This window comes from Eriocheir sinensis, chromosome 40 (assembly GCF_024679095.1).
Source record: "Eriocheir sinensis breed Jianghai 21 chromosome 40, ASM2467909v1, whole genome shotgun sequence".
Lineage (NCBI taxonomy): Eukaryota > Metazoa > Arthropoda > Malacostraca > Decapoda > Varunidae > Eriocheir > Eriocheir sinensis.
Window position 1 is genome coordinate 10,670,359 of NC_066548.1, and position 10,000 is coordinate 10,680,358.

The 10,000-nt window shown below is 43.5% G+C and overlaps 1 long non-coding RNA gene across 2 annotated transcripts in view; it reads left to right on the forward strand.

Annotated features, from left to right (window-relative positions):
• LOC127009351 (uncharacterized) overlaps positions 1–10,000 on the forward strand; it is a 40,753-nt gene that overhangs the window by 8,663 nt on the left and 22,090 nt on the right. The gene's annotated exons all lie outside the window — the stretch shown is intronic.

Genomic DNA, 10,000 nt, shown 5'->3' on the forward strand with positions numbered 1-10,000 from the left:
TAAGTGGAACAGATAAAAGGAGATGGAAGAGGGAACGCGAAACGAGAGGAGAGGAATACATATGGACGAAAATTACATAGGACTGCGATATATAATTCATCCTAATGGTAACGTATAGGCGTGGCTGATGCATGGAGGAAAGCTATTATTACGAACGAGTCAGATTCCTTCCTTCCTTCCTTCCTTCTTTTCTCTCCTTCATTCCTTCCTTCCTTCATTCATTCTTTTCTCTCCTTCATTCATATTCTTTTCCATCCTTTAATTGTCTTCTTTTATTTTTCTTTCCTTTTCCTTTCTTTTCTTTCCTTTCCTTTGCTTTCGTTTCCATTCCTCTCCATTCCATTCCTTTCCTTTCTTTTCCTTCATCTTCCTCTAACTTACTTTCTTTTCTTTTCTTCTCTTTACTTTTCCTTTCCTCTCCTTTCATTTCGTTTCATTCTCTCTCCTTGTGTCTCTTTTTCATTCTGTTCATCCCCTCTCATTTCCTTTTGTTTCTGCTTTCCTCTCTCTTCCCCTCCTATTTCTTTCCTTATCCTTTCGTTTCTCTTCAATTCTTCTCTCTAGTCTCTGTCTCTTTCTTGCCTTCATTCCTTCCTTTCTCTCTCCATCATTCCTTAATTTCTTCCTTCCTTTCTCATTCCCTCTTACGTTTCTTTTTTCAGTTTTCTCTCATCCTCCTCCTTCCCTCGTTCCTCCTTGCCTTCCTTCCTTTCTTCCTTCTTCCTTTTTTTCCTTAGCCTTCTGCACTTTGCCTAGCTTCCTTTCCTTCCTCCTTCCCCTTTTCGTTTCCTCCAATTTTCTCTCATCCACCGCTCACACCATTTGAGTTTTTCCTTCATTGCTTTTTTCTTTGTTTTTGCCTTTCCTATATTTTGTTCCTCCTTTTTGTGTTTTCTTTCTATTTGTTTGTCTGTCTTGTTTTACTTCTTAACATCTCCTTCGTCATCTCTTCCTTATTCCCTCTTTCGCTTCTTGTATGCTTCGTTTCTCCTTTCTTCTTTTATTCCATCGTTTCTTCATTCCTTCTTATTCCATTCGTTTTCTCTCTTCCTTCCTTCATTCATTCCTCTAATTTCTTCTGTTTTTTCTTTCATACTTCCTTCCCTCTTTTCTTTTTTTCTTTCTTCAGTATTTCTTTATTCCTTACTGTTTTTCCATTTAACTTCCATCATTAGGTTAGCCATTTTTTTCTGCTTTCTTTCATTCCATCGCTTCTTCCATCAATTCTCCTTTCCTTCAACCATCAGTCTTTCCTTCCTTCATTTTTTGGCTCCTTTCTTCCTTCCTTCCTTATTTCCACCTCTCTTCCATCCTTTAGTCCGCCATTCTTTTTCTTCTTTCCTTCTTTTCTTCCCTTCTTTCCATCAATTCTTCCTTCCTTCAACCACCAGTCTTTCATTCATTCATTCATTCTGTCGCTCCTTCCTTCCTTCCCTTCTGCCTGCCTGCCTCCGTCTTACCTCATCCTCCCTCGTTCCTTTCTTCCCTGCGTATTTTTCCTCAACCTCCATCTCACATTTCTTTTTTCCACTTTCCTTCTTCCAATTCTCGTCCGCCCTCCACAGTGCCGGCTCCTCTTTCCTTCGCCCACAACTGTTCGTTCCTTTTATCATTCTCCGCAAAATCTCTCTCCCTCTCTTTCATTACCGGCCTCTTCTTCCTCCTCCTCCTCCTCTTCCTCGTAACCCTCGACCGCCACCACCACTACCGCCACCAACGCTACCCATGACCACCACCTTTCCCTCCCCAAGCCAAGCAAACACTCGCCTGCCTCTCCTTCCTTCCTTTCTTTATATATACGAGGCTCAGGTAGATTTTCTCAGTAATTTTGAGGTAAAATTGTTTGTTTGTCTCGCCTTTTGGGGCCCTGAGAAATACTAGTTATAATAAACTTATTTCTTTTACTTTTTTTCTTCTTTTCTCACCTGCTTTTTCATCTTCCTCTTCGTTCCTTCTAACCTTTCGACCTTTCAATCTTTCTTTCTTTATTCTTCCTTGTCCTCTCTTCTTTTCTCATTTCTCCGTTGCTTCCAACCTTCTTACCTTACCTCTGCCCTTTTTCTTTCATATTTCTTTCCTTTCCTGCTGTTCTTTATCTCTTTTCCTTTCCTTATTCCCTTTCTCAACCAAGATAACGTGAGGAAATTGCAGAGAAACAGCCGCAGATTTTCTTAGACTCAAGATTTTTAGCACTGTATGAGATGTTGAAATCTTCCATAAGTACTTGATACTAAGTTTTTTTTTTTTTTTTTGGGGGGGGGGTGGGGGGAAGAGCCACGTTTGAAAAAGTCTACGGTAACTGCAACTCGCTTTTCACTTACTGTTAGCGTATTTTGAAAAAGTTAACCATAAACGTCCTTGGTTAATCGTTTTAGTTTATAGATTTGTCTTCGTGTAACCTAATGAAGTCGCTCTAACAGTCCTGGAAAACTTACATGATCCGTCTTGATTATTCTTTTTCTATCAATCTCTTTAAATGTCAAGCGATCTAAAACTTAACACACATTTCAGTCCTCATCACACACACACACACACACACACACACACACACACACACACACACACACACACACACACACACACACACACACACAGCCGGAAGTCAATAGGAAAGAAAAACGGAAGGAAGGAGGGCGCGGCGTGGATGAAGGGCACTCTTTAAGTCGCTTCAGCTCATCCACCTTAACACTGCTGACGTCACTAGCGACCTTCCTGACGTCACCCCGCATTACACTCCAGAGGGAAAACGGGAGAGGGGGAAATGGATGCGCTGGGGAGGGGGAGGGCGCCATTTGGAGTTTTCGGGTGACTGGTTTGGGGACAGGAGTAAATATAGGTAGCCGGCGGTGACTAAACTTAGGATAGGGGCTGATATAGATGAAAAGAGGAATGATAAGGGAAGTTAGGAATGGTCAGTGGCAGCAAGAGAGATGCCTAAAAGATATGTAGAGATACTAGGAGTGAGTGTGGGCGATACGTTGAGGTAGGAGGCGATAAGGCAGCTAGTAGATAACGTGGGACCCTTCTGAGGTTGCACACTACATAATGGGTCTAGAGAAGGCAAACTCTTGACTAAGGGTGAATAGGTGAAGCTTAGGAAGGAGAACGAAGACTGGAGAGGATTAGAAAGAAGGTTAAGTTGCAGGTGATAAGGGACAGCTGGGAGATGATTCGGGAGCAGCGTGGGATGATAAACAACTTAGTGGGAAAAGAGAAGGATAGACTTGTTGAAGCTTGGGAAGGAGAACAAAGACTGAAAATGTTTGAAGAAAAGAGTGGTAAGTGGAGAAGTTTAGGGTCGCAATGAACAACTGGTAGATGACTTGTTAGCAGCGTCAAGTTAGGAACAACATTATGGGAATTTCGAAGGCTAGATTTTGACTGGGAGTAACTTAGCGAAACTTAGGAAAGAGAACGGAAACTCGGAAGGATTAGAGAGAAGATAACTTGCCTAGGAGAGGTTTGTTGTGGCTTGCGAACGGTCGGGTAGTAACGGAAAGACTGGGGTACGTTGGAAGTTCCTGGGGTTGCTTGGGGACGACTGGGGTGGATCTGGGTTACTGTTGAAAGTTTGGGTTGACTAGGGAATGGCTCGGGTAGCTTTGGGGACGGGTAAGTGTGGGAGGAAGGTGCCTGGCTGTCTCTGGCGGTGCGACGAAGGAAAATACAAGAGAAAGCGGGTATGTATAGTGCGCCGGAAGGGACCGTGAATTTACATATGTTTGTGTACCTTTGTCGCCGCCTGTGTTTGTTTATCTCTGTGTCTCTTGTCTCTCTCTCGCTATCTATCTATCTGTCTATCTATCTATCGACATATCTGTATTTTTCATCTTTCTTTTTTTCCTGTTGGTCCTGCCTATCTTCTCCCTCTCCTTTTCTTTCTTCCATCATATCAGTTTTTTCCAATCTCTTTATATTTGTTGCGATTTTTCAGTCTTTTTGTCTGACTGTACGCCTGTATATTTGTTTGTCTCTCTCTCTCTCTCTCTCTCTCTCTCTCTCTCTCTCTCTCTCTCTCTCTCTCTCTCTCTCTCTCTCTCTCTCTCTCTCTCTCTCTCTCTCTCTCTCTCTCTCTCCCCCCCCCTCCCCTTCAACCCTAGTTCTGTTCGTTGTCAACTCGTATTATCACAAACATTTGCATGCAGAATTTCGTTTGATGGACTACTAAAAACAGGTCGCCGTAGAGATCTAATTCGTGAACGTGTTTGTTGTCGCTCATCCATATGCATGTCATTACAACGTTATGTTTGTTGGTAGGAAAAAGGGTACGTTCATTATTATCTCTCTCAGCCCGCCTTTACTTATGTTAGTCTATGTATTCGTGTTTATCCGTTCTTGCATCCACTTCCCTTATGCCATCCACGTGTAGTCTATTCACCCAACCATCTCTCCATTCCATGCATCCACTGAGCTATCCATATGTCCATCCATTCAGTCATCCGTCTTTCTTTTCATCCATTAACCATATCTTTCATCCACTAAACCATCCACTTGTCCATTTATTCAGTCATCCATCTCTCTATTCATCCATTCACTATCCCATGCATCCACTAAACCGTCCACTTGTCCATTTATTCAGTCATCCATCTCTATTCATCCATTCACTATCCCATTAATGCACTGAGCCATCCCTTTGTCCATCCAACTACTTACACATTTACTCACATAAATTCGTTATTTCATCCGTCTATTCATCCAGTAATTTACCATTTTATCCATTCATTAGTCATCCATAGAACCCTTTTGTCATCCACTGTCCATCCATGTTCCTTCCTCGCCATCCATCAAACAACAACAACAACAACAACACTACATACTTAATAGATTTTTTGTAACAAGTTGAGAAAGTGCCCAAAAGATCAATGTGGAAATGTTCAAGGTCTGTTTCACTTTTATGACAAACTATTACACTCGGACTAAAAAAAGAAATCCCTTCAGTCAGCCCACAGAGTAAGTCATTCAGTGTTGTGTGTTAAGGAGGAATGGCCGTGACTCGTGTGGCTGCTATTTTCTTACTGGTCTTCTTTTGTTGCTGTTTTCTCTAACGAGGCAGCCAACGACAGGATAGAAGATACAAAGCAGTGACGTTACTTAAGCTTACTGTCCAGCACCTCACCAAACTTTGCACATGTGGATCCTATGGCGTAACTTTTTTCACTCAAGTACTCTTTTGTTGGGGGACTTTATCACGTGAGGCGCGGCACAGCTTCTTAGCTACATCACTCTGGCGGAACTTTCCCTTAAGTCTCGGTGACCCACTACTTCCTTTTACGGGCCTGATTAAGTGTGATCCTGGGTTAGTAGGTGGTGGGGGAAAGTTTTGTAGCTGCCACTTCTGCTTGTATTAGCCTCCTCCTCCTCCTCCTCCTCCTCCTTTTCTTCTTTTCCTTCTTTTTATTTTCTTTCTCCTCATCTTTCTCCTATTTCTTCCGTTTTTTCTCTTCTTTCTTTTCATGTTTCTCCTTTTTCTTCTAGTTTTCCTCTTCGTTTTCTCTTCATGGCTCTCCTTTTTTTCTTCATTTTCTCTTCGTTCTCAACTTTTTTGTGGTCTCTTTTGTACTTCACCTCATAATTGTCTTCCTATTTCTCCTATTGTTTTAGTTATTCTTATTCTTTACCTAGTCCTCCTCCTCCTCCTCTTCCTCCTCCTCCTTCTTCCCCTTCTTGTTATCTCTTTATTTTCTTCGTTTCCTCTTGCTCGTAATCTTTTTCCTATTCTTGTTTCCTTCTTGTGTCTTTCTCCTCCTCCTCCTCCTATTACTTTTCAAACTTCTGCTTCTTATTCTCCTTTTCTGTTTCTCCTTCTCGTTCTCCCTCTCCTACTCCTCCTCCTCTTCTTTCTCGTTCTTCTTTTCTTTTGTACGTTCCTCACCTTTTTCCTGTTCCTGTTCTTGTTATTCTTGCTTTACACCACCTCCTCCACCACCACCTCCTCCTCCTCCTCTAACCATCCACACACCACCACTACTCACGCCGCCCCTTCCAACACTTCCTCTCCCCCCTAAAAGCTTACCTCACAACCAACAAAAAAGCTTCCACGTAATATTTCTCGCCGCATAAAAGTGTTTGCTGTACGTCTCAATTCCGCCGCCCCTCCCCTCCTACCGCCCGATGGCTTTTTTCACTCATTCATCATTTGCAACCTTCTGTGTGTGTTGGAGTGGAGGAGGAGGCGGAAGGGACTAGTATGTGTAGGGGAGGGGTGGGCGGAGGGGGTTAGTGAGCATCCGTGTGTGTGTGTGTGTGTGTGTGTGTATGTGTGTGTGTGTGTGTGTGTGTGTGTGTGCTTCCTAGTAACTGGGTGCCTATATTTATCTTTCCATCTTTCTCTTGCTCTCTATTTCTCTCATTTTTTTCTCTTTTTCTCATACTTTTTTTTTTACTTTTCATTTCACACACACACACACACACACACACACACACACACACACACACACACACACACACACTAGGTAAACACACATACAAGCAGACAATCACATACAAACCAGCAGACGGACAAAAAGAACACACAGACAGACAGACAGACAGGCACTAATGACCCCGCTGTTCAGATGTCGGTGATTAAAGATCGCAATTAGCGGCGTGTCCGGCTGTTTGATGTGTCGGGTGTGTGATCATCACCGCCGCTCCACGGACCTAATTGATGGCGGTCGCGATTTTAATTCCTCTAATTCATTTAACGCAATTTTCCTTCCCCGCACAGCTGTTGTCGCGCGCTCGGTCCTCTCTGTCCTATACTTTACTTTGCTGTTTTCCTGCCTTTCCATATTTCTGTGTGTGGTGGAGAGGGGGAAGAGATTAGGATGGGGGATGCGTAGGAGGGAGAGGAAGAAAGAGAGAATGGTGGAGAGGCGGAAGAGGATAGGAAGGGAGCTGAGTAGGAGGGAGAGGGAGAGAGAGAATCGTGGAGAGGCGGAAGAGGTTGGGAAGGGGGCTGCGTAGGAGGGAGAGGAAGAAAGAGAGGATGGTGGAGAAGCGGAAGAGGATAGGAAGGGAGCTGCGTAGGAGGGAGAGGGAGAGAGAGAATGGTGGAGAGGTGGAAGAGGTTGGGAAGGGGGCTGAGTAGGAGATAGAGGGAGAAAAAGAGACAGAATAATTGATCACAGAACCCATCTCCTCCATATCAAAGGGCCCGTAGCCTTGAAAGGAAGCAGAGAGGGGTTGCTAACATGGTTATTTGTGTCAACAAGAATGAGTGTGTGTGTGTGTGTGTGTGTGTGTGTGTGTGTGTGTGTGAGGGAGGGAGGCGTCTAGTAACCATGTTTATATATACAATACTTGAAACACAGAGCCATACGCGGTACTATATTACCTATGACGAAAGCTTTGAAATGAGAACGCCTCTATATATGTTGTATGTTAATGATCCTTTCTTTTTAGTTATACCCACATCAAAGCTTAAGGGAACATTGATTACAGAGGCATTATACGATACTCGGTATGGCAGATTCGGTTCATAATGTAGAGTGTGTTTTATAAGCTTTGTATTGTGAAGTAACACCGTATCGTATGTTAATGAACCTCCTTTAGTGTGATAGGAACGTAAAAGATGCTTGTTCCTTATCTTACAAGCTTCTCTTAATTTCCTAAGGTGTATAGAGTAAGGCATATCATATAATCACCTTAATATATGTAGCAATTCCTCGAACCTATTTCAGTACACCTGTCAGAGCTGCTTCTTGTACATACTCAAACTACCGCCCAATAGCTTTACTTTCATGTCTATCTAAAGCTTTTGAATCAAACCTTAACCGGAAGATTCAAAAGCACCTTTCCACTTCTGATCTTCTTTCTGATCGCCAGTATGGATTCCTCAAGGGGCGTTCTACTGGCGATCTTCTTGTTCTCTTAACTGACTCTTGGTCATCCTCTCTTAGCAGTTTCGGTGAAACTTTCTCTGTTGCGTTAGACATATCGAAAGCCTTCGATAGAGTCTGGCACCAGTCTTTACTTTCTAAACTGCCCTCTTTCGAATTCTATCCCTCTCTCTGTTCCTTTATCTCCAGTTTCCTTTCCGGCCGTTCTATCTCTGCGGTGGTAGACGGTCACTGCTCTTCCCCTAAACCTATCAACAGTGACGTTCCATCTTCTTTCCATAACAAACTGTCCTGTCCACTCATACGCCGACGACTCCACTCTGCATTATTCAACTTCTTTCAATAGAAGACCATCAAAACAGGAAGTACACGACTCCAGACTGGAGGCTGCAGAACGCTTAACCTCAGACCTTGCTATCATTTCCGATTGGGGCAGAAGGAACCTTGTGTCCTTCAATGCCTCAAAAACTCAATTTCTCCACTTATCAACTCGACACAATCTTCCAAACACCTATCACCTATTCTTCGACAATACTCAGCTGTCACCTTCTTCAACACTAAACATCCTCGATCTATCCTTAACTCAAAATCTCAACTGGAAACTTCACATCTCTCTCGCTAAATCAGCTTCCTCGAGGTTGGGCGTTCTGTATCGTCTCCGCCAGTTCTTCTCCCCCACGCAGTTGCTATCCATATACAGGGGCCTTGTCCGCCTCGTATGGAGTATGCATCTCACGTGTGGGGGGGCTCCACCCACACAGCTCTTCTGGACAGAGTGGAGGCTAAGGCTCTTCGTCTCATCAGCTCTCCTCCTCCTACTGATAGTCTTCTACCTCTTAAATTCCGCCGCGATGTTGCCTCTCTTTCTATCTTCTATCGATATTTCCACACTGACTGCTCTTCTGAACTTGCTAACTGCATGCCTCCCCCCCTCCCGCGGCCCCGCTGCACACGACTTTCTACTAATGCTCATCCCTATACTGTCCAAACCCCTTATGCAAGAGTTAACTAGCATCTTCACTCTTTCACCCCTCACACTGGTAAACTCTGGAACAATCTTCCTTCATCTGTATTTCCTCCTGCCTACGACTTGAACTCTTTCAAGAGGAGGGTATCAGGACACCTCTCCTCCCGAATTTGACCTTGCTTTTGGCCACCTCCTCAGGTTCTTTTATGGGAGCAGCGATTAGCGGGCTTTTTTATTGTTTTTTGTTTGTTTGTTTGTTTTTTTGTGCCCTTGAGCTGCCTCCTTTGTTGTAAAAAAAAAAAAAAATTGTCCATTCTCCCTTAAGATTTCCGTAATTTGGCAAGGTGTGTAGAGTATAGCATATCTAATAAAGACCTTAATATACCTAGCATTTCCTACGTCGGAGCTTCTTCTTCATTCTCTTTGTCACTCTCTTCGTCGGTATGCGGCTTTGGTTGAGAAGAGAGCATAAACAACTTTCAGGGGCTTCAATATTTGTGGCTCCTTTCATTCTTTCTGTATATTGAAGTGCTGTTACTCGTACCTTTCCACGGCGGACAATAAGCCCAAAAGCGTCTCAGACCGTATCAGTTCCTTCATGCGAATACCTCATGTCTTTTAGCGGCAAGTGTATCAAACCCTCGTCGTTGTGTGTACGTAGGTGAGTTTCAAAGACGCCTCGTTTTCCCTTTGTCATTCAAGGTGACGAGACTGGAACTGCGTCGTGAGTGTGGTGTTGTGCTACGTGTGTGTGTGTGTGTGTGTGTGTGTGTGTGTGTGTGTGTGTGTGTGTGTGTGTGTGTTGGGAGATGTTTAGTCTTAGGGCGGGATAGTCACTATAGCTTGGCGTGACTTTATGCCACTCTGAAAATGTGTCCTTACTTAAAAGTCTTCGTTCAATAGTTAGCTTTTTACTCTGTCATGACTTTAACGTCCATTCCATCGGTCTGAATAAACAATAATAATTCGTATATGATGAGTATATGATAAAAGGGATAGTTAGACCACAAAGCAACGACTAGCTACAACTGTTACTACTACTACTACTACCACTACAACTACGACTACTACTTTTTTTCTCCTACTACCACTACCACCACCACCACGACCACACCACAACCACTACAACCACTACTACATTTTCTAAAACACTCTACCACCACTGCCACCACCGCCACCACTAGAGCGATCGAGCATAATGGCAGCGATACAT